At 45.3% G+C, this 25,815-nt stretch overlaps 1 protein-coding gene and 1 pseudogene across 4 annotated transcripts in view; one reads left to right on the top strand and one right to left on the bottom strand.

Annotated features, from left to right (window-relative positions):
• Positions 1-73: 73 nt before the first annotated feature.
• The window catches only part of Sin3a (SIN3 transcription regulator family member A), a 79,407-nt gene continuing 53,665 nt past the window's right edge, over positions 74-25,815 (top strand). The window contains exon 1 of one of the 4 annotated variants that reach the window (XM_023712713.1): positions 74-95. The gene's annotated coding sequence lies outside the window, so the exon portion shown is untranslated. Of the gene's footprint in view, positions 96-1,320; positions 1,361-3,652; positions 3,926-5,923; positions 5,946-25,815 lie in introns of those variants that run through there. The other 3 variants (XM_023712714.1, XM_023712712.1, XM_023712715.1) reach the window with 3 other exon arrangements.
• LOC101580040 lies at positions 19,363-19,986 on the bottom strand (annotated as a pseudogene).

Here is a 25,815-nt window from a genome sequence, read left to right on the forward strand (position 1 = left end):
GGGGCGCGGAAGGGGCGGGCGATCCCAGCGACGCCAAGGGGCCGGAAGCCAATGGTACGCGAGGGGCGTGATCAGGGTTCCTCGCCGGTCGGAAGGTATGTGCACAGCTGCTTCCCATCGGTCTGCTCCCGACTCTCGGGGGTCGCTGGCCTTCTACGCTGCAGGTGGCGTGGGCGCCGCGGCCCCCGAGGCCGAAGCCGTGGAGCTCGGGTCCCGGGGCCAAAGTGGGGAGGCTCAGCTGGGGGGGAGTCCCTTGGCGCCGCTTGCTCTCCAGTGTCCCCGCCGGGCAGGATGGTGGGGCGGGGGTTGCCGGCCGTGGCCTCGTGGGTGTCGCTGCGCCAGGGTGGGTTTGGCCGGTGGGGACCCTCGACCCCGGCTGTGCCTTTTTCCCCCCTAAAAATACTGTATCAAAGGGGGTGAAGACTCCTTGCGCAGGGCGGGCTGTGGGGCGGCGGTGGAGTCCGGACCCCGAGCTGGCGAAGCCGAGCCGGCCGCGAGCTTGCATCCTCTACGCCGGCCCGGTACGGCGCGCGGTGTCTCTCCCAGCAAAAGTTGCGGGTCGGGGTTGGTACAGTCTCAGGAGACCCCACCTTGCCGCGCGTCGCCAGGCTCCAACTCTGGGCCCGGGCGTGGACCTGAGCGCGCGCCCTAGCCGAGCCTCAGCACTGAGCGAGTCCCTCCCCGCCCACTGGCTGGGAGGCGGGGGGGCTTTTGCTCCCTCCTGACTAGTCCTCGGAGCCGGGAGCCGGGGGACGCGGCGCGTGTCCACAAGAGTGGCCTGCAAGGGGCCGTGAAGGTCGGCGCCTGGGAAAAGTCTCCACGCTCGGGACCAGGAAAGGGAAATGCATCAGCGGGCGGGAGGGGCAGGGGGCGCGCCGGGAGCCAAGGCCAGCCGTAGGGTAGCGGGGGTTGCGGGCAGTGGGGAGGAGCTGGGCCAAATCTTAGAGTGCTCGCCGGCTCCAGTGCCGACCCAGACTGTTTACTATCTGCTCCAGCGGCAGCTTGTGCAAGCAGCCCTGAGGGGACCGGGGGGGCGGGGCCACTTCCTCTCCACCCACCTCGGGCTCCTCAGAGGCCCTGCCTCCTCTTGTCTTCCATTGGTTAGACGATACTCCCTTTTTCCCTTCTCGGGTGTGGATTGGGTGGTGTTCTCTCGAGCTCCGCCTATCCGAAGGTCGGGCTGGAGTTTAAGCGGCTAGGATTTTGTGGTGGGTAGGAGTCCAACGCCTGATGTCAGGCGCAGGTTTCCGCCCCTCCTTGTGATAGGCGGACTGGGGAATCCCGCCCTCCCGCAATCGGAAGGGCGCCCCGCACATGGATGAGGCCCGCCCAGCTTCTCCAACTGCCCTCCCGCCCGGAAGTATGGGGCTCCGCGCCCGGTGGGGTGGGATTGGGGGGGAACGCCGTGAAGGCACACAAAGATTTCTCTGGGGCTAGAGATCAGGAACTAGGGGCGGTGACGGGGGAGGGGGGGGGGGGGGGAGGAATGAGTGACGCTAGGCCAGTAGGGTGTGGAATGGACTTGAGGGACGAGTAACTCTGAGGTACTGCAGGCGTGGAAAAGAGGTGACTCTGGTCGGGGCCATGCATTAAAGTTTGGATGCCATAACTTGTCTGTTCTGCTTGCTGGCGTCCCTAAAGTCCGACAATCCTGAGGACGCTGGTCGTGCCCTTAGCAGGCGGTATCCCAAAGCCTGACAACCTAGGGTTGGAGCCTTGGGCACGAACGATCCAGGGTAGCTCGCGCCAGCGGCCATCAGGAGCCCTAAGGCAGCCTAATTTAGGCGTGGGTTCGGGGTAGCTATCCAGGTGCCATGCAGTCCATGGGAGGAAGGTGGCCTTAGGCCAGCCAGAGTGTCGCGGCCACATCAACTCCGAGCGGTTTGGCCCAGGGTCGCTTGCGTCGGTCTGACTTATTTTTAGAGCTCTGGCACCGACCAGGCTTGGCTCGGTTACCGGGGAGGTTGCTCCCACCTGCCGGCCGCTCATGGAGTTAGCAACTCTGCACGGCCCTCGCGGCTCCAGGTCATCTCTGGAGTCAGAACCACCTGTTGCCAGCGCTGATTTCTAGTCTCCTCCGCTGGATCGCCTGGGGAGGATTGGTGGACCTAAGTCTGGAAGGATCCTTTTTTCTGGAAAAAGCGGGAACACTGGGCCCGCCCTCTCTCCTGGCGCCATGAGAGCGCCCCCAAAGCAAGACCAGATCGGGTTCACGCCCCATTTGTTAAATAAATAAACGCAACTAGTTATCACAAGTACCTGGTGTATTCATGAAGTTATTCCTTACCCTGAGAAAGCTTAGGGATTGCCACCAACACACTTTGGCCAAGGATGTGGTGAACAGCCCTTCTTTTTTTAATGGGTCTTGTTCTGGTGCCCAGTTGACCCAGACTGCCTAGGCTCCAGCGATTTTACCGCCTCAACCTCTTCAAGGGCTGAGATTATAGGCACTGCCCGTGCAAACCCTTTTCTAGTCTTTTAACTCTAACTCGGGAGCTTTTATGCTTTGAGTGAGTGTATCCTTTAGGCTTGTGTCTGCGTCGTTTCTTGAGATCTCTAGCTCTCAGTTTAAGGATGCCTCCCGATCTGCCCGGGAAATCGTGAATGCCTTTCTCCTCTCCACTGCCTCCCGGAGTCTCTCTGGACAGCGGATTCTAGGGGCCGCCCTGGTGGTAATCTCTGCCCTCCCGAGCCTACAAGTTTAGGGAGGGAGGAGCGTGCAGCCTTAGCGGTGGGCTGCATGCAGCTCCTGCGGTTAGTGCTTGGCTTTCGGCTCTAAACCTGAGTTCTGTACTCTGCTTGCTATGAAAGGAGCTGTGATCGTTCCAGATACTGGTGTTTATGGGAAGGCAGCATGCTTAAATTTAAATATGACGGTTGAAAGGATGAGGTTCCCTTTCATTGTTTTGCTACAGGAGTTCTTCGGGGTGGGGATACTCCCACCTTTTCCCTGCCAATCCCAGGGTCTTGAGTCTCGTTGCTGCGCCGCGCACCCCTCCTGTCCAGGGCCTTAGAACTCCGAGCTTCAGTCTCTAGTGTAAACATTCCACAAAAGGACTGCTGAGGCTCAGCCTTCTCGCACGGGGCGGAATCGGCTCCTTCCTGGACGGGAGCCGCGTCCAATGGGGGCGCCACCGGCGCCCAGTTAACCAATCCGACTGTTGCGGGCGGGGCCTGGCCCGGCAGTGTGGTGGGAGGAGCCTGGTTCTCTTACGGACATTTTACCCCACATCGGTTACTTACCTTCCTGGGGCAGTGTGAGAGCCTGAGGTAGCTTCCAATGCGAAGACCGGCGGAGGCGGGAGCCGATTTGTTAGGCCTGTGGTTCAGGCGGTATGGGGCGGGTTATGTGGGGTTAACCAATGAGACGTGGAGAGCTTCCCAGTTTCTTCCAATAACGTTGAGGCTTGGGGGTGGGATTCAGCGTTCCATCTCCAATAGGCGGGGTTGAGTTAGAGCGGCTCCCCGCCAATAGGGGCGTGGAGAAGGTGAGCAGCTCCCCCTCCCTTCCCAGCCAAGGGGGAAGGGGCGGAACGTGGGCAGGCAGACCTCAGTGATTGGCTATATTTTTGACGAACGGAGACTGTGTCCTGTAGCGGAGCGAAACTGGGCCTTCCCTCAGCGGGGCGGGCCTGAGGAGTGGGCGGGATTTCCCGGGTAACAGAGAAGCGGCCGCGGCGGTAGAGGCGGCGGAGACGGTTTCTTCATCTTCCCCCCTCCCCTTTCCCCCTTGGAGTTTCCCTCCCTCCCTCCCTCCCTCCTTCCCAGCCTGGGCACCAGGGCCTGCGACTGCTCCGTCAGCCGAGAGGACGCTGCCAGTCCGCTTCGGCGGGCCTGCTTCAGCGCTGTTCTCAGGCCTCCCCGCTGAGTGCGAGGCTCACGCTGAGGGGGTACGCGCAGTGCCGAGTGGCTGAGGAGCTTTGCGGTGAGAGAACGCTGGGCCGGGTTCGGGCGGCAGCCAGGGTGGCGGGTAACACCGTGCTCGAGGGCGTGTATTTTGGGGGGCTGACCTCCTCGGCTTCCCGTAGAGCGCCGGGCGGGAGGCGTGTGGATGTGTGAGGGGCGGGGGCGGAGCGGCGCGCTCGGCGCGGGAGGGGGAGGAGAGCGCAGACCCGGTGCGCGGAGGGGGCGGGCTCTCGCGCCGCGCTCGGGGGCGGGGCCGGCGCGAGCGTGCGGCTGTGGGGAAGGGGGCGGGGCGGGGACTTCGCGGGCGGGCTTCTCAGACTCCGCCTCCCGCTCTCATGTGGGCGGGGTCTCGGCGGCTCTGCCCCTGTCGGGTGAGGGGGCCAGGAGGCGGGGGGTCTCTTTCTGCGGTTCCGGGCGCCGCTGGGAGGGGGCTGAGGCTTGAGTCCTCTGCTTCCTGGGATCCGGTTGGCCGGAGCGTGGTACTCAGCGCGACGCCCCTCCCCCGTTTATCCCTCTGCCCACCCCCAGGTTGGTCGGGAGGCGGTGCTCAGGAAAGCCCGCTGTCCGGTTAGCCTGGGACTCGCGGCCCCGAGTCTACCCCGCCCATTGTCCCGCGGGACAGAAGGGCCCTGTTGGCTGGAGCTGTGAAGGTGTAGGAACATAGTCTTGAGGCTGGACCGTGCCTTCGTGGGGTTTGAGGACTGGAACTGGTGTTTCCCCACTTTGCACACCGAAGAGTGGATGGCATCATACCACTAGCATTGTAGGGGTTTGGTCACAGCCACTCCTCTCGCTTGTGATTATGGGGCAGAGGTGTGTGGTCGAGGGCAGCTGGTGATGTGACCACGCTTCCGCTATGTTGGTAATGGGGGAAGGGCAGTCAGTAAAGCCCTAAAAATGTGGTCCGGACAAGCTTTCCTGGAGTTCCCTTGATGATCTGTGCCTGTGCCTGTGGCTGTGTGGGGCGGGGCTTTCTCTGCACCAATGAGGTGGTGGATAGCTAGCTAGCTTTGACCCCTCTTTCAGTGTTTGAGGACTTTAAATTCATTTAGCCCATACAGAGGATGTGGAAGCTCCTACCAGTCCTTCACAAGACTGAAATTCATTGCAGGAAGGGTTGGATTTACATTTTAATCACAAAGCTATTTATAAAAGGTTGTGATTTTTTTAAATTAATGTTTACTTTTTGTGCTAAGTACTAGTTCTACTAAACCACATCTCAGCCCCGATATTTAAGTCAGACTTCAAATAGGATACTCTTAATTTCTTCAACACTTGCATTTGTTAACTACGTTCACTGTATGGATGGTTTTACTGTATAGGTTTAATTAACATAAATTACAATCCAAGGAAACTACAGATGAGAGTCTTTCTGGTTTTATGTAGTTCTTTTAAACCATCAAGACTACCTTTCAAGGGCCAGCAAGATAGCCCAGCGGACTAAGCACCTGCTTAGACAAGCACAGGGACGGGGTCGTTCGGTGGCACCACCTGCCATGCCTGCCCTGTGGCCATGCTGAGCTGGCCACTGAGTTTGGGTTTGGTGGCAAACCTGTAATCCCAGTGCTGGGGAGGCTGAAAACAGGAGACTCACTAGGAGTCCGGAGCTGGATAGTAAGACCCTGTACCAAAAAAAAGACTTTTCAGCTGGTCATGGTGGCACACACCTATAATCTCAGCACTTAGAAGGCTGAGCTCAAGACCCCTGAACTGCATAGTGAGACCCTATCTCAAAAAAAAAAAAAAACCTACCTTTTTTTTTTTTTTTTTTTTGGCGGTACCGGGGATTGAATTTAGGATCTTGCGCTTGCCAGGCAAGCACTTATTCTACTGAGCTATCTCCCCGGCCCTCAAAAAACTACTTCTCAACTCTACAAAATATGTTCTTGACCTTTTTTGCTAGAGTGAAGTGTTGGACTAACATATCCTCCTGTTTACTACTTCTGTAGCATTGCCCTCCATTGTTGGAGAGTTTCTTCACTTAGATGAGTCTTTCCTCTGCTGGTACTGGGATTGAACCTAGACTCAGTGCATGCTAGGTAAGCACTCTGGGAATGCCGACCTACATTCCAGCCTTTTTTATTTTAGTTTGAGACAGGGTCTGTCCAAGTTGTCCAGGCTGGTATGGAACTTGCAGGAAGTCTCCTGCCTCAACCTCTAAGTAGCTGGTATTATAGGCTTTCACTACCACTCCTAGCTAGATGAAGGGTTTTTGTTTATTTGGTTCCTTGAGACAGGGTCTTGTTATGTAGCCCAGGCTGGTCCCAAATTCACTGTGTAGTCTAGGCTTGTCTTGAGCTTGTGGCTATCTTTCCGCCTCAGCCTCTCCAGTGCTATAGCTATAGGTATGCACCACTGTGGCCCATGCAAAATGGGATTTTTGCTCTGACTGGATATATGAGTTGTTCTTTTTTTTTTTTTTTTGCTGTACTGGGGATTGAACTCAGGACCTTGTACTTGCCAGGCAAGTGCTTATCCTACTGAGCTATCTCCCCAGCCCCCAGAAAAATTGTTTTATATTATTTTGAGAAAGCAAATGTAGAATCAGTTTTATTTATGCACTGACATCGGGATGAGCCACAGGTTATTTGGATTGAAATTTTTTATTGTTGTATTCTTGAGAATAGTGGCAGCTATATAGTCTGGCTGGCCGTGACCTCATTGTGATTGTGTAGGCCAGAAAGGCCTTCAACTCATGGTGATCCTCTCAGGTACTGAGATTACAGGCAAGCACTACTATGCCTATCTTGGACTGGAGTTAAAGTCTGTATTTATGCTTTGCTTAGTAGAGGTTGAACATTTGGTGACCTGTACTACACGCATGAAGAAGGTATGTCTTTCCTCCTCTGCTGAGGAAGTTGAAGTGGCAGAGTAGCATCTTAGTGATGGTTGTAATAGAAGTGGTATGAAAACAAGAAGCCTGGGTGTTTTATTGATACTATAAACTGACAAAGATAGTGGAGAATGATTGATCTTTGAAGACAGTTTGATTAACTTATAGTTATTTCCAGTATTTGCAGTGCTGGGTACTGGGATCTGTTCAGTGTCACAGGTCCCATAGTGGCTTTGAGAATTCAAGTAAGAATGGTTCTTATTCTCCCAATATATTCTGTGCTGTTGTTTTCTCTAGAGATAAATACCCTAGCAAGATTGGCGTTTTATAATTCAGAAGGTTATAATAGTTCATCCAAGGAGTAAGTTTTTTTTTTTTTTTTTTATTTATTACATTTATTTATTGTGTGTGTGTGTGTGGCCAGCTCAGCCCACCAGGGGGCGGGTCTGGCTGGCATGTGGTGCTGGGGATCGAACCGCGGTCCCTGTGCTTTGCCAAGCTTGTTTCAAGTAGGTGCTTTAGACCACTGAGCCATCTCTCCAGCCCCTTGTTTTTGTTTTTTAATAGGAAAGAATTAGGTAGTAATTTGGTAAGATTCCTGACAATGCAGATAGTCTTATTTGCATCTTCAGGGCATTGAGACAGTATGCTGAAGAGCTGTACAGGGTAGATGTTAGTGCCTGGGAATTTCAGTTAGAATTAAAAGTATGACAAGAACAATTGAGGCAGTGTTCTTGGGGGCTACAAAAGTGAGCACAAGGCCAGCCTGAGCTGCATCGTGAAACCCTGTCTCAAAAAAAAAGAGATAGTGCAGGCCAGACATGGTGCCCCACAGTTGTAATTCCAGCACTTGGAAGGCTAACACAGGAGGATTGCTAGGAGTTCAAGGCCACCCTGAACTACACCATAAGACTTTGTTTCTTAAAATAAATACTACTTGCTTTTTCAAAGTAATCTCCTCCTTAATAATAAGTGATGATATTTAACTGAGCCCTTACTGTGTCCCAGATATTATTAGGCAGTCCACTACTGATTTAATTTTCTTGACAGCTGTGGGTATTGAGAACAATCAAATGGATGTTTTAAAGGTGAGGGAGCAGTGATGCAGAGAGGTCAGAAATAGGGTATGTGACCAAACTCAGGCAGTCAGGTTCCAGAGTCTCTTAGCACTATATTTCAGCTGTCTTTGGTCTAGGAATAGGAAACAAAAAAAAAGCAGTTTGCTTTTTAATTTTTTTTTTTTGTGTGTGTGTGTGTGTATTTTAGGGAAGGGTCTACCGGTTCAGGGTCTCACTACTAGATCGGACTCCTAGTGATCCAACCGTTTAAAGCCTCCTAAGAGCTGGGATTACAGGCACAGGCCACCATGCCCAGTCTCAATTGCTGTCTCAGTGCACACCAGGGGGCAGGGCCCCCATGGCAGACCTGGGGATCAAACCCCCAGCCCCTGCACCTGCTTGTAGGGACTTTAATCCACTGAGCTGTTTGGCCAGCTTCTTCTGGCTTCTCATGAACTGCCCTTCTACCTCTCCTAAGGACTCTCCTTCCCTCTGAATTCCTTGCAGCACTCTGTGCTTGATTTCTGAATACAAGGCCTTCACTCTAAGTTGCATTCCCAACCCTTTTAATTTTTCAGAGATAGGATCTCACGCAGTTGCCCAGGATGGGCTCCAACTTCTGATCCTCTTGCCTTAGCCACCCAAAATGCTGAGTTTACAGGAATGTGTTACCTCACTGTATGTACTGGTCCTAAGAACCACCTTAAATCCTGTTTTTATTATCTTTTTGTGCATCTATAGGATACTGGGATAGGACCCTACTACTGAACAACATGCTGCATATACCCCTTTTTGACATAGTCTTCCCCCCCACCCCCTGTATTTTAGGGCAGGGTCTACAGGGTGTTCAGGGTCTCACCATATGTAGATCAGATTCCTAGGGATTCTCCTGTTTACAGCCTCCCAAGAGGTGGGATTACAGACCCACACCACCACACCCAGTCTCAGTCAACATCTCAGAGCGCCCCAGGAGCAGGGCCAGTATAGCATACCAGGGATTGAACCTCAGCCTGCTGTGTCCTGCTTAAGCAGGCGATTTAGTTCTCTGAGCTATCAGGCCAGCCCTTGACATAAAGTTTTGATAATTGCCTAGGCTGGCCTTGAACCTCTGATCCACCTGCCTTAGCCTCCCAGACAAATGGGATTATAGGGGTGCACCACCATGCTTGTTTATACTTCTTTTTTTTTTTTTTTTTTAATTTTTTTTTATTTATTTGTGTGTGTGTGTGTGTGTGTGTGTGTGTGTGCGCAGCCAGCTCAGCCCACCAGGGGGCGGGGCTGGCTGGCATGTGGTGCTGGGGAATTGAACCGCGGTCCCTGTGCTTTGCTTTGCTTAGCTTGTTCTAAGTAGGTGCTTTAGACCACTGAGCCATCTCACCAGCCCTATACTTGATTCTTAAGGAACCCATGTCTCACTGATTTACAGTAAAATTATGTTTCCACTTGCCTTTCCTTATGTGAATGTTAAGTTCTTGGAGACAAAGACTTCCTGTACTGACCCAGAGCTATTAATATTTTTAATCTTTTATTTACTTTTTTATTTGGTACAGGGTTTCACTATGCAGCTCAGACTCATAGTGATCCAGCCTATCCAGTGCTGGGACTACAGGAGTGTGCCACCATCCCAACACGGCTTGTGTGACATCCCATGTATATGGTACTAGGGATCAAACCTGTGTCCTTGCACTTGTCAGGCAGATACTTAGGCCATCAAGTTATCTCCCTAGCCCCTGAAGCTCTTGTGTAGCCCTAGCAGCCTGGGCAACTCAGTGGTGCTTATGCCTCTGGGCTATGTCTCCGGCCCCTCTACTTACATTCCAAAGCAATTCCAGAAGTCAACTTTCCTGAATATCTTTATGAGTTGTGATAAATATTTTGAGTGCAGCTGCTGAGTGGCATCCAGCTCTTGGGAGGCTGCACACAGGTGGATCACTATGAGTCTGATCTACTAATGAGACCCTGATCACCCTGTAGACCCTTCCCTAAAATACGAAAAGAAAAAAAGAGAAGCCAGAAGAGAGGTCCACTTAAAGTGAATGTTAAATGTCCTTAGAGGGACTAGTATGTCAATAATGAATTGTATCTGGAAATCACTTTTCTAGAGTGAGTGCTTTCTTCGTATCCTGACTTTAGGAATCATGTTAAAGAAATTATAGGGTTGGCATATGTTAATATTACTTTGTATCTTGCTCAAGAATATTCATATGGTTAACCACTGTTTCCTTTTCTTTCTTTTTTTGATCTTTTGATCTTTTTTTTGTTTCTCTTTTTGAGACAGTGTTTCACTATGTAGTTCAAGCTGACATCGAACTTGCAGTGATCCTACTGCTCAGATAGACCACTGAGCCATCTTGCTGGCCCTCTGGTGGAGATTTCTGATCGATACCCTTGTTTTACCCTCCTGTGTTATACTCCCCACTTCCTTTCAATTTCTTGCCTCTGCATGTATGTTACTTGTATGTATGTACCAGCATCATGACTGATAGCAGACCCTTGTTCATTCCTGCTGGTGTTCTCCAGGGCTAGACTTGATGTCATCTAGGTTGGTGAAAGATACATAGGATAGTCCCTTATTTGTAATTCTGAAATGGAAAGTTTTTGTTGTGGTAAATTTGCTTCTACAGCTAATTTAGGAGTACAGCCTGATCTAAGGATGTCCTACTTGGTATAGAAATGTAAATGTGTTTGATTATGACAAGCCACTCCCAGTCCTAGCTGAAGGAATATATGACCAAAATATACAGTGAATGTTTTTCAAAATTGTTACTGAAACCTGAGCATGGTGGAATATGTGTTCATCCCAGGACTCAGGAGGCTGAGTCAGGAGGATCACTGTAACTTCAAGGCAGCCTGTGATACAAAGAGAGTTAAAGACCAGGCTGTACTACATAGCCAGATGTTGCTTCAAACCACACACACACACACACACACACACACACACAAAATTTCAATGAAAGATACATTGTCATTAATCTTCCTCATGGTACTCCCCTTTGGTTCAGACACATTCATCCTCTATCTCTGTCTCTGTCTGTGTTGCTGGCTGGCTGGCTTTCTTGATTTTTTTTTTTTTTTGACAGGGTCTCCCTAGGCAATTTATTTATTTATTTATTTTAATATTTAATTTTGTGTGTGTGTGTGTGTGTTAGTGTGTGTGTGGCCCGCTCAGCCCACCAGGGGCGGGGCTGGCTGGCATGTGGTGCTGGGGGATTGAACCGCGGTCCCTGTGCTTTGCTTAGCTTAGCTTGTTCTAAGTAGGTGCTTTAGACCACTGAGCCAGCTCACCAGCCCTCCCTAGGCAATTTAGACTGGCCTTTTACTCATTTTTGTAGCCCCCAGGCTGGTCTTGAACTCACAGAGATCCTCCTGGCTCAACCTCACAAATGCTTGCACCACTACACCCAGTTCCAGCGCACACTGTGGGCACCTGCATCCAGGGCCAATGTGGGGCCCAGTATCTGGGGATGGAACTCAGTCATTGTGCTTGCCAGGTAGGTGCTTATGCCTCTGGGCTATCTCTCTGGCCCCTCTACTTACTTTCCAAAGCAATTCCAGAAGTCATCTTTCCTGAATGTCTTTATGAGTTGTGATAAATATTTTGAGTGCAGTTGCTGAGTGGCATCCAAGGAAAAAGCAGACTTATAAAAACAGGACACTGTGTCCTCATCCACCTTATTCACTGGATCTGGCACCATGAGACTTAAATCAAAATGACCATAAAAGGTGAACGTTGGGCCGGCCAAATAGCTCAGCAGATTAAAGCATCTGCAGTCAGGTACAGGGGCCGGGGGTTTGATCCCAAGGCCTGCCGTGCTGGCCCTGCCCCTGGGGCATGCTGAGATGGCAGTTGAGACTGGACGTGGTGGTGATGGTGCACTGAGACTGCAATTGAGACTGGAGACTGGACGTGGGTGGTGGTGGTGGTGTGTGCCTGTAATCCCAGCTCTTGGGAGGCTTTAAACAGTTCAATCACTAGGAGTCCGATCTAATAGTGAGATCTTGAACACCCTGTAGACCCTTCCCTAAGATACAAAAAAAAAAAAAAGGTAAATGTTTAGACTTGGTTCAGGACCTCAAGGCTTCCACAGCAGCACAAGTAAAGATACTCATGAAATAAGACTTTTAAAAATGCTTTAGAAGGTGACCAGAACAATGGGATGGGGGGGGATGTGTTTAAGGGAGGGAGGAGATTAAATATTTTTCAATCATACTTCACACAATAAATGTACTACATTGCTTTTCTAAAATCCAAACAATGCTGACAACTCAAATGCTTTCTTTAGTAGGGTTCTTTCGCTTTACTAAAGACTAATCAATGGAGCCAGTGACCATTTAATACTTCATCTTGAATAGCTAACAAGTTATCCTTGATTCTTTCCCACTTTTTCATTTTGTTCATCCCAAGTCTTTAGCTGTACAGAATTTGACCACTTAGTCACAATGCTGCCATGCCTCCTTGAACTTCCATGTCCCAGCCAGTGTCCCAGCATCTGTACCAAGGGTTGCCCCTTTTTATTCTGCTCTCAGTACAACTCAGATGATACTTTGGAAACCTGAGTCAGACCCTTTCACATTCTGCCTGCAATCATCTAGGACATCCCACTTCAGTCTGAGTATTTCATCCAAGCTATTACAACCTATAAGTGCAGACCTGGTGTACTCCCTCTGACATTTCTGACTAGTAATCTCCTTATTCTTTTCTGACCACACAGCCTTTTTGTCCTTATTCTTGGAAGACATCAGTATGAAAATCTTTCCCTGCTTTTTTCTTTTTCTTTTTCTCTGCCATTCTAAACACTACCCCCTCCCCTTTGGCGGAACCGGGGATTGAACTCAGACCCTTGTGCTTGCCAGACAAGCGCTTGTTCTACTGAGCCATCTCCCCAGCCCCAACACTATTGTTTTAATTATTTTTTTCTCACTAAAAGTTAAGCTTCTTGAGGGGTAGGATATTTTGTTTCCATTATTGCTCTACTGTTAGATCCTAAGATACTCAGCACATAGCAAGTGTGTGTGCTCAGTAAATATTAGAGGATGTATGCATGCTTGAATGAATACTTTGGTCTCTATCACAGACAAGGCAGTATATAGATTCATAGGAAATAGAAGATACATAGGGAGATAATTAAAGATGTACGTGCCTATATTGGGGTGGGCAGAATTATAACTAATACAATAAAAGCCGTTAGAGGTGTAATAACATCTACTTTACTTTTTTTTTTTAAGCAAAATGTTACTGAGCTGCTCAGGTAGTCCTCAGAACTTGGAGCCCTGTCTTAGCCACACAAAGTGCTCGAATGCAGAGGAGCACTGCTGTGCCCAGCTTCCCCCCCCCCCCCCCCCCCCCCCCCCCCCTTTTTTTTGCGGAACCAGGGATTGAACTCAGGCCCTTGCGCTTGCCAGGGAAGCACTTATTCCACCCCCCCCCCCCCCCCCCCCCCCCCCCCCCGTACATCCCATACTGGGCTACATTTTTAAATTTATTTCAGCTTTTTGAGACAAGCTGTTACTAAGTTGTCCAGATTGGGCTCAAGTTTGCCATCCTGCACTTCAGCTTCCTAAAATATTGGGATTATCTGTGTGGGATCATGCTTAGCTTATTTACCTCTCCTAAGGACAGTCTCAAATCGTTTTTTTAAATTTTTTTTTAATTGTATTTACTTAGATTTTTCAAAATGCTTTACTTTTCCTCTTCCTCTATTATTTATTCTGGTTACTAGTGATCAAACCCAGGAATGCCATACCACTGAAATATATCCGTAGCCCTTTTTTTTTTTTTTTTTTTTTGAGACTGGAACTTGCTGAGTTGCCCAAGCAGTCCTGGCACTTGGCGCTTCTCCTCCCATAACCTGAGTTGCTAGGATTACAGGCGTGTTCTACCACACCCAGATGTAATGTTTTCTTTATAGTTGTAGCTGATATAGCTCCTGTTGCTCTTTATTATTTCATACTATTTTCAGATATAGAAACCATGTTACCTTAACTAAATATTATATTGATGACCTTAAGAACAGTAATTTAGGATTTTCTTTTATATTCCTTGCCCTTTTTTTTTTTTTTTTTTTTTTTTTAAGACAAGGTCTTCCCTGGTCTTAGGCTCTCTGGCCCCATACTAATGGCAATCTTCTTGCCTCATCCACCCAAATGTTGAGATTATAGGTGTGTACCACCATGTCTGGCCTGTATTCCGTACTATTTATGCTTAAAATTTTGAACTCTGCATTTTTGGGGTGGGTGGGTACTGGGAATAGAACTCAGGACCTTGTCTAGGCAGGCAGTTGTGCCACTGAGCTATCTCCAGCCCTGAAATAGTACAAAGAATTGCTATATTATTCTCCAAAAAATTTCCCAAGTGCCTCTTTTTTCTTTGTGTGGTATATGTGTAGGGTGCTAGAGATCAACCCCATTGGTAGAACACTTGTCTTACATGTCAGAGTCTATGGGTTTGATTCCTCAAGTCTTACCTTGTAAAGCCATATAACTATCTAGATATGAAAAAGAAAGCACCGCCTTGGTCATTTGAGTTAGTACTTGGCAGTCTTAAAACTGAGCTTGCAGTTCTAACACAAAGACAACTTCAGCAAAATTATAAAAACTTAGTTTTTGAGTAACAAAGAAAACAACTTTAAGAGACCTATTATGAACTTAGCTTTCGGGTATTATATCTGATGGATGCAAGGGCAAAAAAAGAACCCCCACACATACCCTAGAAATGATGTTGTGAGGACCTTTACAGAAATATACTTGAAACCTAGGATTAAAATTTGTGAAACAGCCATGTTCTAGATTCATACATGACAGTTGAGTAGTTATGCTTTAATTTGTGCATTTTGAATTTTATATCTTCAAAAATAGGAAACTAGGGACCGGGGAGATGGCTCAGTGGAATAAGTGCTTCCCTGGCAAGTGCAAGGGCCTGAGTTCAATCCCCAATTCCACCTCCCCCCCCCCCCAAAAAAAAGGAAACTAGGTTAAAAATATGGGTTTGCAATTTCTCGCCTTCTTAAGGTTAAAAGCGAACCCTATGTCGTAAAGGATTGATACCTTTGTATTACCAAGATGACCATCCTATACTGCTTTGATTAAAAACTGTCACCACAGTCACACCACAAAGGTGTATGCTTAGTAGAGTGTCAGTCTCTGCGTCTGTTGACATTTTAGGCGAAATTCTTAGTGGGGGGTTGTGCTATGAATGGCCTGTACCCACGAGTACAAGTTGTATTCCTTGCCCTATTATGACAACCAAGAATGTCTTCCAACATTGCTAAATGTTCTAAGGGTAATGAGTTGGGCAAAGTCTTTGCCAGTTAAGAATAAGTGGTGGGCCAGGGAGATAGCTTGGTGGTCTAAGCACTTGCCTGGCAAGCACAAGAACCCAGTACCACATATCAGTGCCAGGCCTGTTTTTGGCCCCATGCTGAGCTGGCCACCAAAACCAGACATGGTGGCACACACCTGTAACCCCAGTGCTGGGGAGGCTGAGGCAGGAGGATCACTATGAGTCTGAGCTATGTAGGGAGACCCTGTACCATATACATAAATAAAAAGTTAAAAAAAAATTGAGTATTAGCCAGGCATGGTGGTACGTCCCTGTAATCCCAGCACTTGAAAAGCTGAGGCATGAGCAGATCATTGAAATTCAAGGCCAGCCTGAACTACATAGCAAGACCCTATTTCCAAAAAAGACAAGGAAAAAAAAAAAAAAAAAACAGTGGAGCTGGTGATATGGCTCCGTGGTGCAAGCACAGGTCCTGAGTTCAGTATCAAAAAATAAATAAGTTGTTCATGTTTTATTGGGCTGTAATTCTAAACAGTATTAAACTATAGAATGCCTTATTCTGGAGTAGATTCCATTTATTTGGTTGCTGGGGAGGGCAGTGTTTGTACTAGGAATCAAATTCAGAACCTTGCACACGGCCCCCAGGTAGGTGCTGTGCTGCTAAGCTATATCCCTGGCCCTTTTCTTTGTTTTTTGAGACAGTCTTGTATATTTCATACTGGTCTTAAACTTACTGTGCAGCCTAGACTGACCTTAAGGTCAGAGACTTCCTGCCCCAGCTTCCCTAGTGCTGGGGTTATAGACATGCATCACAGCTTCCACTTATTAGTAGAGACAGCTGCCATTCCTATCCAGAGGCAGATTTTAAAAAAGATTTATTAAGATAAAGTTCAAATAAAATAAACTGGACATAATAAAGTACATAATTTTAAAGTTTTTCCTCATATGTATCCATGAAACTATCACCACAAACAAAATAATGAGCAAATTCACAAGTTTCCTTGCGTCCCGTTTTAATCCCTCCTTTTGCTCACCCTACCCTCTTCCTTAGGCAATCTTCAGATAGGGATTTTTTGACAAGGTTTAAAGTAGATCATTGTGGACAATTGTGCTGGGATCAGGTTCCGTTCATTTAAAAACTTAAGTTAAAAGCTTTGCCTTTGAAGAGAATCTTCCTACTCTTGAATGTTCATTTAAATAAACTGACCAGGACATGTGAGATTTTGTGTGATGTTGACTACCAATAAAAGAAATCTGAGCTGGGAAGATAGCTGGGCAGTCTAAGCTCCTGCCTGGCAGGTGGAACGACTGGAGTTTGATCCCTGGTACCCCATGCCCTGCATGCCAATCTCAGGGCTGGGGAAGCTGAGACAGGAGGATCACTGCTAGTCTGAACCATGAAGCAAGACTTTGTATCATTTTTTTTTAAATAAAGATATCACGAAGGGCGGGTCAGATAGCTCAGTGGCTTAAAGCGCCTGCTTAGGCAGATGCAGGGACCAGATTCGATCCTCTGCCCCCCTCCTGCCCTCACCAGGCCCCCCCTCCGGGGCTCCTTGATTGAGACTGGACTTAGTAGGGCCTCACCTGCTTGTAATCCCAGAGTTGGGAGGCTAAAAATAGGAGAATCGCTACAAATCCTATCTAAAAAGTAGTGAGACCCTGTAGACCCCTAAATTACAAACAAACAACCAACCAAGCCCTGGGATCTCATCTGTGCACCAGGCATAGTCTTGAAACATAATCTTGCTAAATTGCCCAGATTGACCTTGAACTTGAAATTCTCCTGCCTCAGCCTTCTAAGTGACAAGTAGGGCTGGCCATATAGCTCAGTGCCTGCTTAAGGGGACGCAGAGACTAGCGTTATATTCCCAGCATGCAGCACTGCCCCCCCCCCAGGCTGTGAATAAGAGTGGATATGATGACAGTGCCTGTAATCCTGGCATTTGGGAGGCTGAAAACAGGAGAATCACTATGAGTCTCATCTGTGTAATGAGACCCTGTAGACACTGAGCTAAAATACAAAAAAAAAGAGAGAGAGACAGCAGTAGATATTTTTAAAAGTTTAAGGAACTGGGCCAGGGAGATGGCCCAGTAGTACTGTGAGAAACCAAAAGGATGACCCAGTAGAATAAGCGCTTTCCTAGCAAGCACAAGGGTCTGAGTTCAATCCTTGGTTCCACAAAAAAAAAAAAGTTTAAGGAACTAAAATGGTCTACTTTAGTATTATATCAATACGAAAATATGTGGCATTATGAGATCAGCAGTAAATTAAATGCACTTAAAGTGAATACACATCCTAGTTTTTGGAATATGGCAGTGTTTGGTGTTCATACATTGTCACTTTGAGCATACTTTAAAGTGTTCCTCATTAAGGCAGTTATTTAATTTTAGTTAAAAGGTAATATTCTTTAACATTGGGTTTTTCCTTTGGATTTTAATAATCATGAATTATTGTCTGGATTTCTAGGACGCCAGTTCTTTAGTGTTATCTGAAATGTTTCAGGTTGTAGAAGTAGAAAAATTGACCTTTACTTTTCTTGTTCTGTGTAATTAGCTTTTACCACTGCTCTTCAGCATTTCTCAGAAGTTGTCAATTTGGCCTGACAATATGTATGAGTATCGCATTGTTTCTGTCAGTACTGTGAGAAACCAAAAGGATAAATAAGGAAGAAAATGTATGATTTTGTGAAATGGGAAGAAAACGTTTGAATGAAGAAAGGGAACAAGAGATGGGGGAGAGGGAAAAAATGAAAGGGACAAGAAAAAAAGGGGGGAAATAGAAGCAAAGCTTTTGTGAATAAGGAGGGGAAGAAAACAAAAGTTGTCAGACTTGTTTCCCTATTCAGCCTTCTCTGGAAGTTCCCTGTAGGTCCCAATCACCCTACTAGGCTTTATTTGGCACTTATGATTCCTTTGCATGATGGTTTGATGCTACTTTGTATTGTAGCATATTCCAGCCTGGTTTTGGGTTGTCTTTTTGCCGAACGGGGGATTGAACTCAGGTCCTTGCACTTGCCAGACAAGCACTTATTCTACTGAGCTATCTCCCCGGCCCCTTCCAGACTGTTTTAATGTTTGTTCACTTCAATGATCCTTGTTTTCTACCCCAGTTAATAATCCTTTTTTAAAAAATAATTTTGAAAAAATGTTTTGGGCCGGGGAAATGGCTCAGTAGAATAAGCGCTTGACTGGCAATCGCAAGGATCTGAGTTCAATCCCCAGTTCCGCAAAAAAAAGTTTTAATAGATGATTTCCAATAACTGTGTTAAGCTTCAACTCTGAAAGGTATATAGTACATCCATATAGTACATATAGTACAGATTAATCATATATTTCAGGAAGAGTCCAACTCTTTTTTTTGCCCAGAAACATGACCTTGAACAAGTGTAGTTTCTTTGAGCATCAGGTTCCCTCAAAGGAGAAGGGCTCATGGTCCATCTGTCCATTTGCCAGGACTGTTGTGAGGAGCACATCAGTTAGCAGTAATCATGCATAGATAACTTGATTGTTGGGAGGCAGAAATTTTTTGTTCAGTCTTGGAACTCTTAACACAATGCATAGGGGCCCAGGCATTTGGTAATTATTTACAGATTGGATGAATTGGTAAAGGTTGTAAGTAGCTGTTTATTGTCTCTGAAGTGATTGAAATACTTTAATTTCATGCTGTATACCCTCTATGTCCTAATTCATCTCTAATTTCCAGGATGTAATTAAACTACATTCAAAAAAAATTTTTAAAGAAAAAAATTAAGGGGCTGGGGTGATAGTTCAGTGGCATAAGCACCTGCCTTGCAAGGTCAAGGTTAAAGAAAAAAATTAAAAACAATAGAGTAGCACTGAATAATACATTGCATATTATTATCTTTAAATTAGTCACTAAATGAGTACAAGACAGAAGCATTTAACTCTCTAAACAATGTTAGCAGAAATCTTTCTTTTGAACTATCATTTTTATAGAGTATTTCCCTAACTGCACATCTTTCTTTTCCAGATTTATAGTATGTAGTACTGCTTGCAAATTGTGTTGTTGGCTTTTTCTTGCAAGATTTTATTGAGTATTTTCAAATATATAGCAAAGTTTATAGAATTTTTGTAGTGAGTGATCAGATACACTATCTAGATTTTGCTATTTTCCTAGTACTTGCTTTATGGTACATCTGCCTACTTACTTATTCCTTCATCCATGAATTTAATTTCTTTATGTAATTTCTTTCTTTCTTTTTTTTTTTTTTTTTTAGAACAATACACACCTTTATTACATGAGTTAAACCAATAGGGAAGGTTTATTTGCCTTTCCGGGCCTTGATTTTCCTCAGATAGCGCTGCAGCTCTTTGCCCTCTAGCACATAGCCATCTGTTCGGCCACACTGGTCTGGTCTTGATGCAATACAGGCAAGAAGCTTGCCCTGCTGGAACTGCTCTTCCAGAAGACTACTAATCTTGGCGTTCTTTTTCCTTTCATCATACTTCTTTTGAATTTTCTTTGATCGTTTTTTATTTAAAATCTCCTCCTCAGGAGTCAGCTTGGCCCCCTTTTTTCGGCCCAGGGGCAGTGCATAGTGGGATTCGTGCCACTGTCCATAAGGCATGCTGTCAATGAGCATAATGCAGTTCTTCACCAAGGTCTTGGTGTGGACCAGCTCGTTATTGGATGCATTGTAAACAACATCAATGATCCTTGTTTTTCAAGTACAACACTCAGAGCCCCAGGAGAAGTTTCCCACATCTAGCTTCAGGGCTCGGTACTTCTTGTTGCCTCCTCGAACACAGACTGTGTGTATGCGGTGGGCGCCAATCTTAGTGTTGGCAGCAGGGCGCCCCAACTCATACTTCTGCTTCTTGTGATAGGGCTTTCTTTTGCCCCCGGTCGTGCGGCACTTGTGCCAGTTGTCCCGAGAGATGCCCATTGCTCGGCACCGGCTGGAAAGAGTGTGATTTCATATTGAAAACTACAGGTCATTAATACACTTTTATCCAGTCATCTGAATGTGAATATCATATTTGTGGGATTTTTCTTTTGATACAAAATTTATATACAGTGAAATGCACAATTCTTCAGTACATTCTGTGGGTGGGAGGCTGTGCATGTATGTGACCACAGTGTATATATTCCATACCTTGCTGTTCTTATTTGGTTTGTCTTTATTATAGAAGAACTGTGACCTTTGTAATAGTTGTATAGTTTACCATCCTTTGAGGGTTTCTTTGTTTTTTTTGCTACTGATAAACGTTTACATTTTCATACTTTCCTGCAAGATATACTTGGCAGCTGGGCATAGTGGTACACACCTGTAATCCCAGCACTCAGGAGGCTGAGACAGGAAAATCACTGTAAGTTCGAGGCCAGTGTAGGTTACATTCAAGACCAGCCTGGACTACACAATGAGACTCTGCCTCAAAGCAAAAAAGGTAGTACTTGACAAATGTGTAGGATAGAGAGCTAGAAGAGGAATTGATAGATTAAAGGATATGCACATTTTAAGTTTTCATAGGTGCCCATAAGTTACCAATCAAATAGGTACATCCCTCATAACATTTTAACATTTATCTGTATTCTGTATTCTTCACATACACTGGCTATTACTGGCTATTACCATTTTTAAATAAAGGTTTTCCAGTTGCATGGGGAATTATCATATACTTACATTTCTTTTATTACCACTGAGGCTGTTCATCATCATATCACTTCCCTGCTAGGTTTAAGAGGCCAAAAGAAAGTATTCCCTTTTAACATTTGTATCAGTTCATTGTTTGCTAATTGAATCAATTTTGAATGCTTCCAGATTATTCTTGCTTTTACTCGGTTGAGACTGCAGAAAGCATGAATTAAATGTGATAGGTTAAAGAAAGCAGAAGTTTCCTGATTCCTATGTGCCTGAAATAAGTAAAAAAGGACACTTCATTTCTTCATTTCTGTGAGGCATGGAACCATGGAAGCTTAAGAGTCTAGGCTTTGAAGGTAGATTTTGTGGGCTTTGCCTCATAATAGCTGTACAACCGCAGTTTATTTAATCTTTGTGTTTCAGGTTCCTTAGAAAATAGAAGGGTTGCTTGTAGGGTTGTTGGAAGGGTTGATTAGTATAAATTATGCAGAATGGAGAATATTGATTATATGTTAACTACTAACCTTTTTTGGGGGGAAGAGTACCTGAAATTGAACTCAAGACCTTGCACTTGCCAGGCAGGCACTTGTGCTGTGTAGCTATATCCCTAGCCTTAACTGTTAATTCTGAAAATTCAACACAGTCAACCAACCTAAGATGGGAAATATCAGGGGTGGTATGGAGGGTAGAATCTGTATTGAATATGTACAGATTTGTTGGTTGGAGTACTGAATTGACCAGGGGGTATTGAGCTTTATGCACCATTCTATTATTATATTTTCTTTTTAGATTTTTTTTTTTTTCTTTTTGTGTGTGTGTATTTTTAGTACAGGGTCTACAGGGTCTTAGTACGTAGATCAGACTTGTAGTGATTCTCCCATTTTCATCCTCCCAAGTGCTTGGATTACAGGCACATGCCACCACACCCAGTCTCATTTGCTGTCTCAACATGCCCTGGGGGTGAGGCCAGCATTGGCATGACAGGTTGGGGATTGAACCTCTGGCCCCTGCATCTGCCTAAATAGGCACTTTAATCTGTTGAGCTATCTGGCTGACTGTTTTCTTTTTAGATTTTGCAGAGCCTTACTAGGTTACCCAGGCTGACCTCCAATTTGCAATCCTCCTGCCAGCCTTCTCAGTAGTTGGGATTACTGGTCTATACCACTATATCTAGCTCAGACATCTTTCCTAAATAGTATAGAATATCAACTATTCACATAGTATTTACATTGTACCAAGTGTTCTAGAATAAAGTGTATGGTAGAATCTGCAAAAGCTATGGGCAAATATAGTACCATTTTATTTACTCATTTGGTTTTTTATAAGCCTAAGAATTGAACACAAGGCTTTTGGATTGAACTATATTCCCAGGCCTTTTTAATTTTCTCATATTTTGTGACAGGGTTTCTCTGGATCACTAAATTGTCCAGGTCGAGCTTGAACTTGTGAACTTCCTGCCTCAACCACCCAGAGTGCTTGAAATACAGATGTGTGCCACTACTCCTGGATACACCATTTTATATAAGGAACTTGAGCATCCACATGTTTTGGTGTCCATGGGGGTTCTTAGAGTCAGTCCCTTGTGGCTGCCAAGAGATGATCATATCTGAGTATAATTAAATCTGCAGGGAATGCAAATAAAGTTGAAAAGAACCCTACCTTAAAGAAACTCAGGTTTGAGGCATATTTCAGGAAGTGGTAAGATATTTGGTAGTATTGGATAGCAGGGTAGGGAGTAGAGGATAATTAGTAAGTTAAATTCTTCCTCTAATCACTAAAGAAAGTTTTCTCCTGTTTTCAACCTCCCAAGCACTGGGATTATAGGCTTGCACCACCACGCCCAATCTCAATCAGCTCGCCTCGGAATCAAACCTTGGCCGCTGCACTCTGCCTAAGCAAGTGCTTTAGTCTGCTGAGCTGTCTGGCCGGCCCCTTTTTGTTTGTTTTTGAGACTGGGTTTTGCTGTATTACCCAAGCTGGACATGAACCCTTGGACAAAAGCACCCCAACCACATGTGCCTTGTGAATAGCTGGGACAATAAGACACAAGACACTGCACTGGATTTTAAAGCAGGGATTTACTTTGTAGGCTAAACTAAGGAGTTGGAATTATATTTGTGATAGGAAACCAGGGGTAGATTTGCAACTGGGTTCAAAATGTATGTTTAAGGGAGTGCAGTGTTTTAAAAGCAGTGCAGTGGATTTTTTTAGGGGAGAAAAGAAAGAGTATTGGCAGCAATCTTGGGAAGGGAGCACATGACCAAAGCAAAGCCATTGACTCTTGAGGCAGCTAGGAAATAGAATTATTCCATCCACTTATAAGACCCAGTTCCTCATCTCAAAACGAGTTGAAGGGCTGGGGATATAGCTCAGCAACATAAGCACCTCCCTGGCAAGCTCAAGGTCCCAAGTTTGATCCCTGCTACGCGCCCCCTCCCCCACCCAAAAATAAAAGAGTTGAGGTTTATTATTCATAGACAGCCAGTAGTGACTTTTTAGGTATCAGATTGCTAGTGTATGACACTGGGCATGGTGGCACATGCCTGTAATCCCCGCACTAACGAGGCTGAGACAGGATGGTTGTGAGTTTGAGGCCAGCCTGAACTATACAGCAAGAGACCCTACCTCAAAAAGGCAAAAAAAAAAAAAATGTATAAATCTATATTTCTAGCCCTTCATAATATTTGAGAGTTTTTGAAATATTTAGCTAAATATGATACTTTATATTAGGAAAACAGCCAGATAAGACATTTTAAGTTATTTACCCTCAGCAGCTATCAAACAGGCTGTTTTCAATTATAGGCAGCTGAGTTCAGCATACTATCACACACAAACTTGGGAGACTTAGTCTTTTGATCTAAAGTTACATCCACAATGTATTTGTGGCTTGACATTTGTCAAAAGATAATATTAAAAATGGCTCGCTTGCAAACTAAAGAATTGCACTATTGTCTTGGGGTCTGACTTTGGTTTGTGAAGTTTAAGAACCTGAGATACTATTTTACCCAGCACTCAGGAGGCTGAGGCAGGAAGATGGTTGTGAGTTTGAGGCCAGCCTGTGCTAAAGCCTAGCTGAACTACATAGCAAGACCCTACCTCAATAGATAGATAGATAGATAGATAGATAGATAGATAGATAGATAGATAGATATTGATCAATCAATCAGTCTATCAAATGAACAAACTTACAGTTTGGGAGTAGATTACTAAATCACCCACCATTTCTCTACGTTGTATGTTCCTACTACAGCAAGGATGTCTTATCAAAGAGTTTCTATGGCTGGCAAAGTGCTAAGGCATGGCCTCAGGTTGTCTTGGGAGATTCATGAAAGCTGGTTTGCCTGATCTACTTTTTTAAAATTTTTCTCCTTTTTTATATATTGTTTTCTTCCCCCCTTTTTCTTTTTTTTTTTTCTTTTCAAAATTTTATTGATAAACATATAGCAATGAGACAGTTTCAAATCAAATTGAAAGTACAGTTTCAACAAATAATACACTGCATATATTCTTCTTAGTGGTTAATTGCTGTACAAGATGCAGACTTGTGATCCTACTTACAAACACCATTAGAAAAAATCATTCTATTCATTAAGAGAATGCAACTATATATCTATCCCAACCACTTTGAATACACAGATACAAAATGGACATTCATAGTTATACCCCAATTTTTTTTTAAGTTCCGTTGTTGAATATTATAGGTGTGTAAACTCAGCAAAATATTCTAAAAGAGTACAGAAGCCCATAATAGCATTGGGTCTTCTGTTTAATTGGCAATGTCAGAAATTATTGACGTGAGTCCCCCACAGCTCAACATAACAACATGGCTTTACTTCCTATATTTCATCTTCCTACTTTTCTACTGGATGATTAAGACCAAGGTAAAGCAGAACCTATGCAACAAGAGTTGTAGCTTTTTGGTTTGAGAAGGTCAGTGAAATGCCTTCAGGATTTATCCTGAGATCCTGTACCTCAGATTGTAGAACCTTTGTCAGTGCAGCCATGTGGATGAGTCACGGCCATTGCTTGGCCAATGTGCTCTCTGTGAAAGCCTGAGAGAGTGTCTTCTCCTCATGTGACTCTCCTTAGGCACACTCCACGTCATCGATCGATTTCCTCTTTGGCCCCATAACCTTCTTGATCAGAAAATCTGGGACACTACCGAGGTACATGACGTTACAGTACAAGTTCTCATATGTCCTGAGTCTTAATTGACCTTAGAAGGGTAGGGCCAAAATATTGGCTTTCCTTGTAGCCCTCCTTTTTCTCTAATTTTGGTCTGCAAACTTAGGTTGTTAACCATCCAGAAGACAAGCTTATTGTTATTATCAAACGATTTACGTTATCAAGCTTAACCTCACTATTTCACTACATTTCAAACATCTTAGGCATAATAAGGAACAGGTATTTTTCATCAAGTATTGATATGTTGAACCTTAAGTCCCTACATAATATGATAAAGAACATTTAAAAATTAGATTATATTTTAACAATAGGATAAAGAATTCTATGCTTCTCATGTTTGCACATAAGTCCAAAAATCTCACCATATACAACCTTGAAGCAGGACTGTCCCACAGTATTCCTTTCTTCCCCCCTTTTTCCTAAGCTCTCTGGCACTGAGCTATGTCCCCGAGCCCTTGTATTTTACTTGGCTCCTCAGGCCTTGAACTGGGATCCTCTTATCACAGCTTCCCAAAGGATGTGATACCATACCCTGCTCTAGTGGTCTCTGTCTGTTCCACCTTCCCTCTCTCCCTTCTTTGAGATAGGGTCTTGCTATGTATTTTGGGCTGGCCTTGAATTTGCTATGGAGCCTTACTAGGATAGCCTCATACTCCTCATGGAGGTGATTTTCCTGCCTTAGCCTTCTGAGTGCTAGGCTTATAGATGTGTGCCACCATGCCTAGCTTTTATGTTCTCTTAACTGTGGTGTATTCTCATGTTGGAAAAGCTCTGAGAAGACCCAAGTAGATTATTGTGTAAAGAGCTACTTGTGTCCTATTTAATGGAAAGTATACTCTACAAAGCTATTATTAAGCTAACAAAACTTCCTCATATGTTAAACATTATTAGGGTCAGAAGAAAACCTAAGGGCTGGAGAGATGGCTCAGTGGTCTAAAGCACCTACTT

Source organism: Octodon degus, unplaced genomic scaffold, assembly GCF_000260255.1.
Source record: "Octodon degus isolate 3935 unplaced genomic scaffold, OctDeg1.0 scaffold00026, whole genome shotgun sequence".
Lineage (NCBI taxonomy): Eukaryota > Metazoa > Chordata > Mammalia > Rodentia > Octodontidae > Octodon > Octodon degus.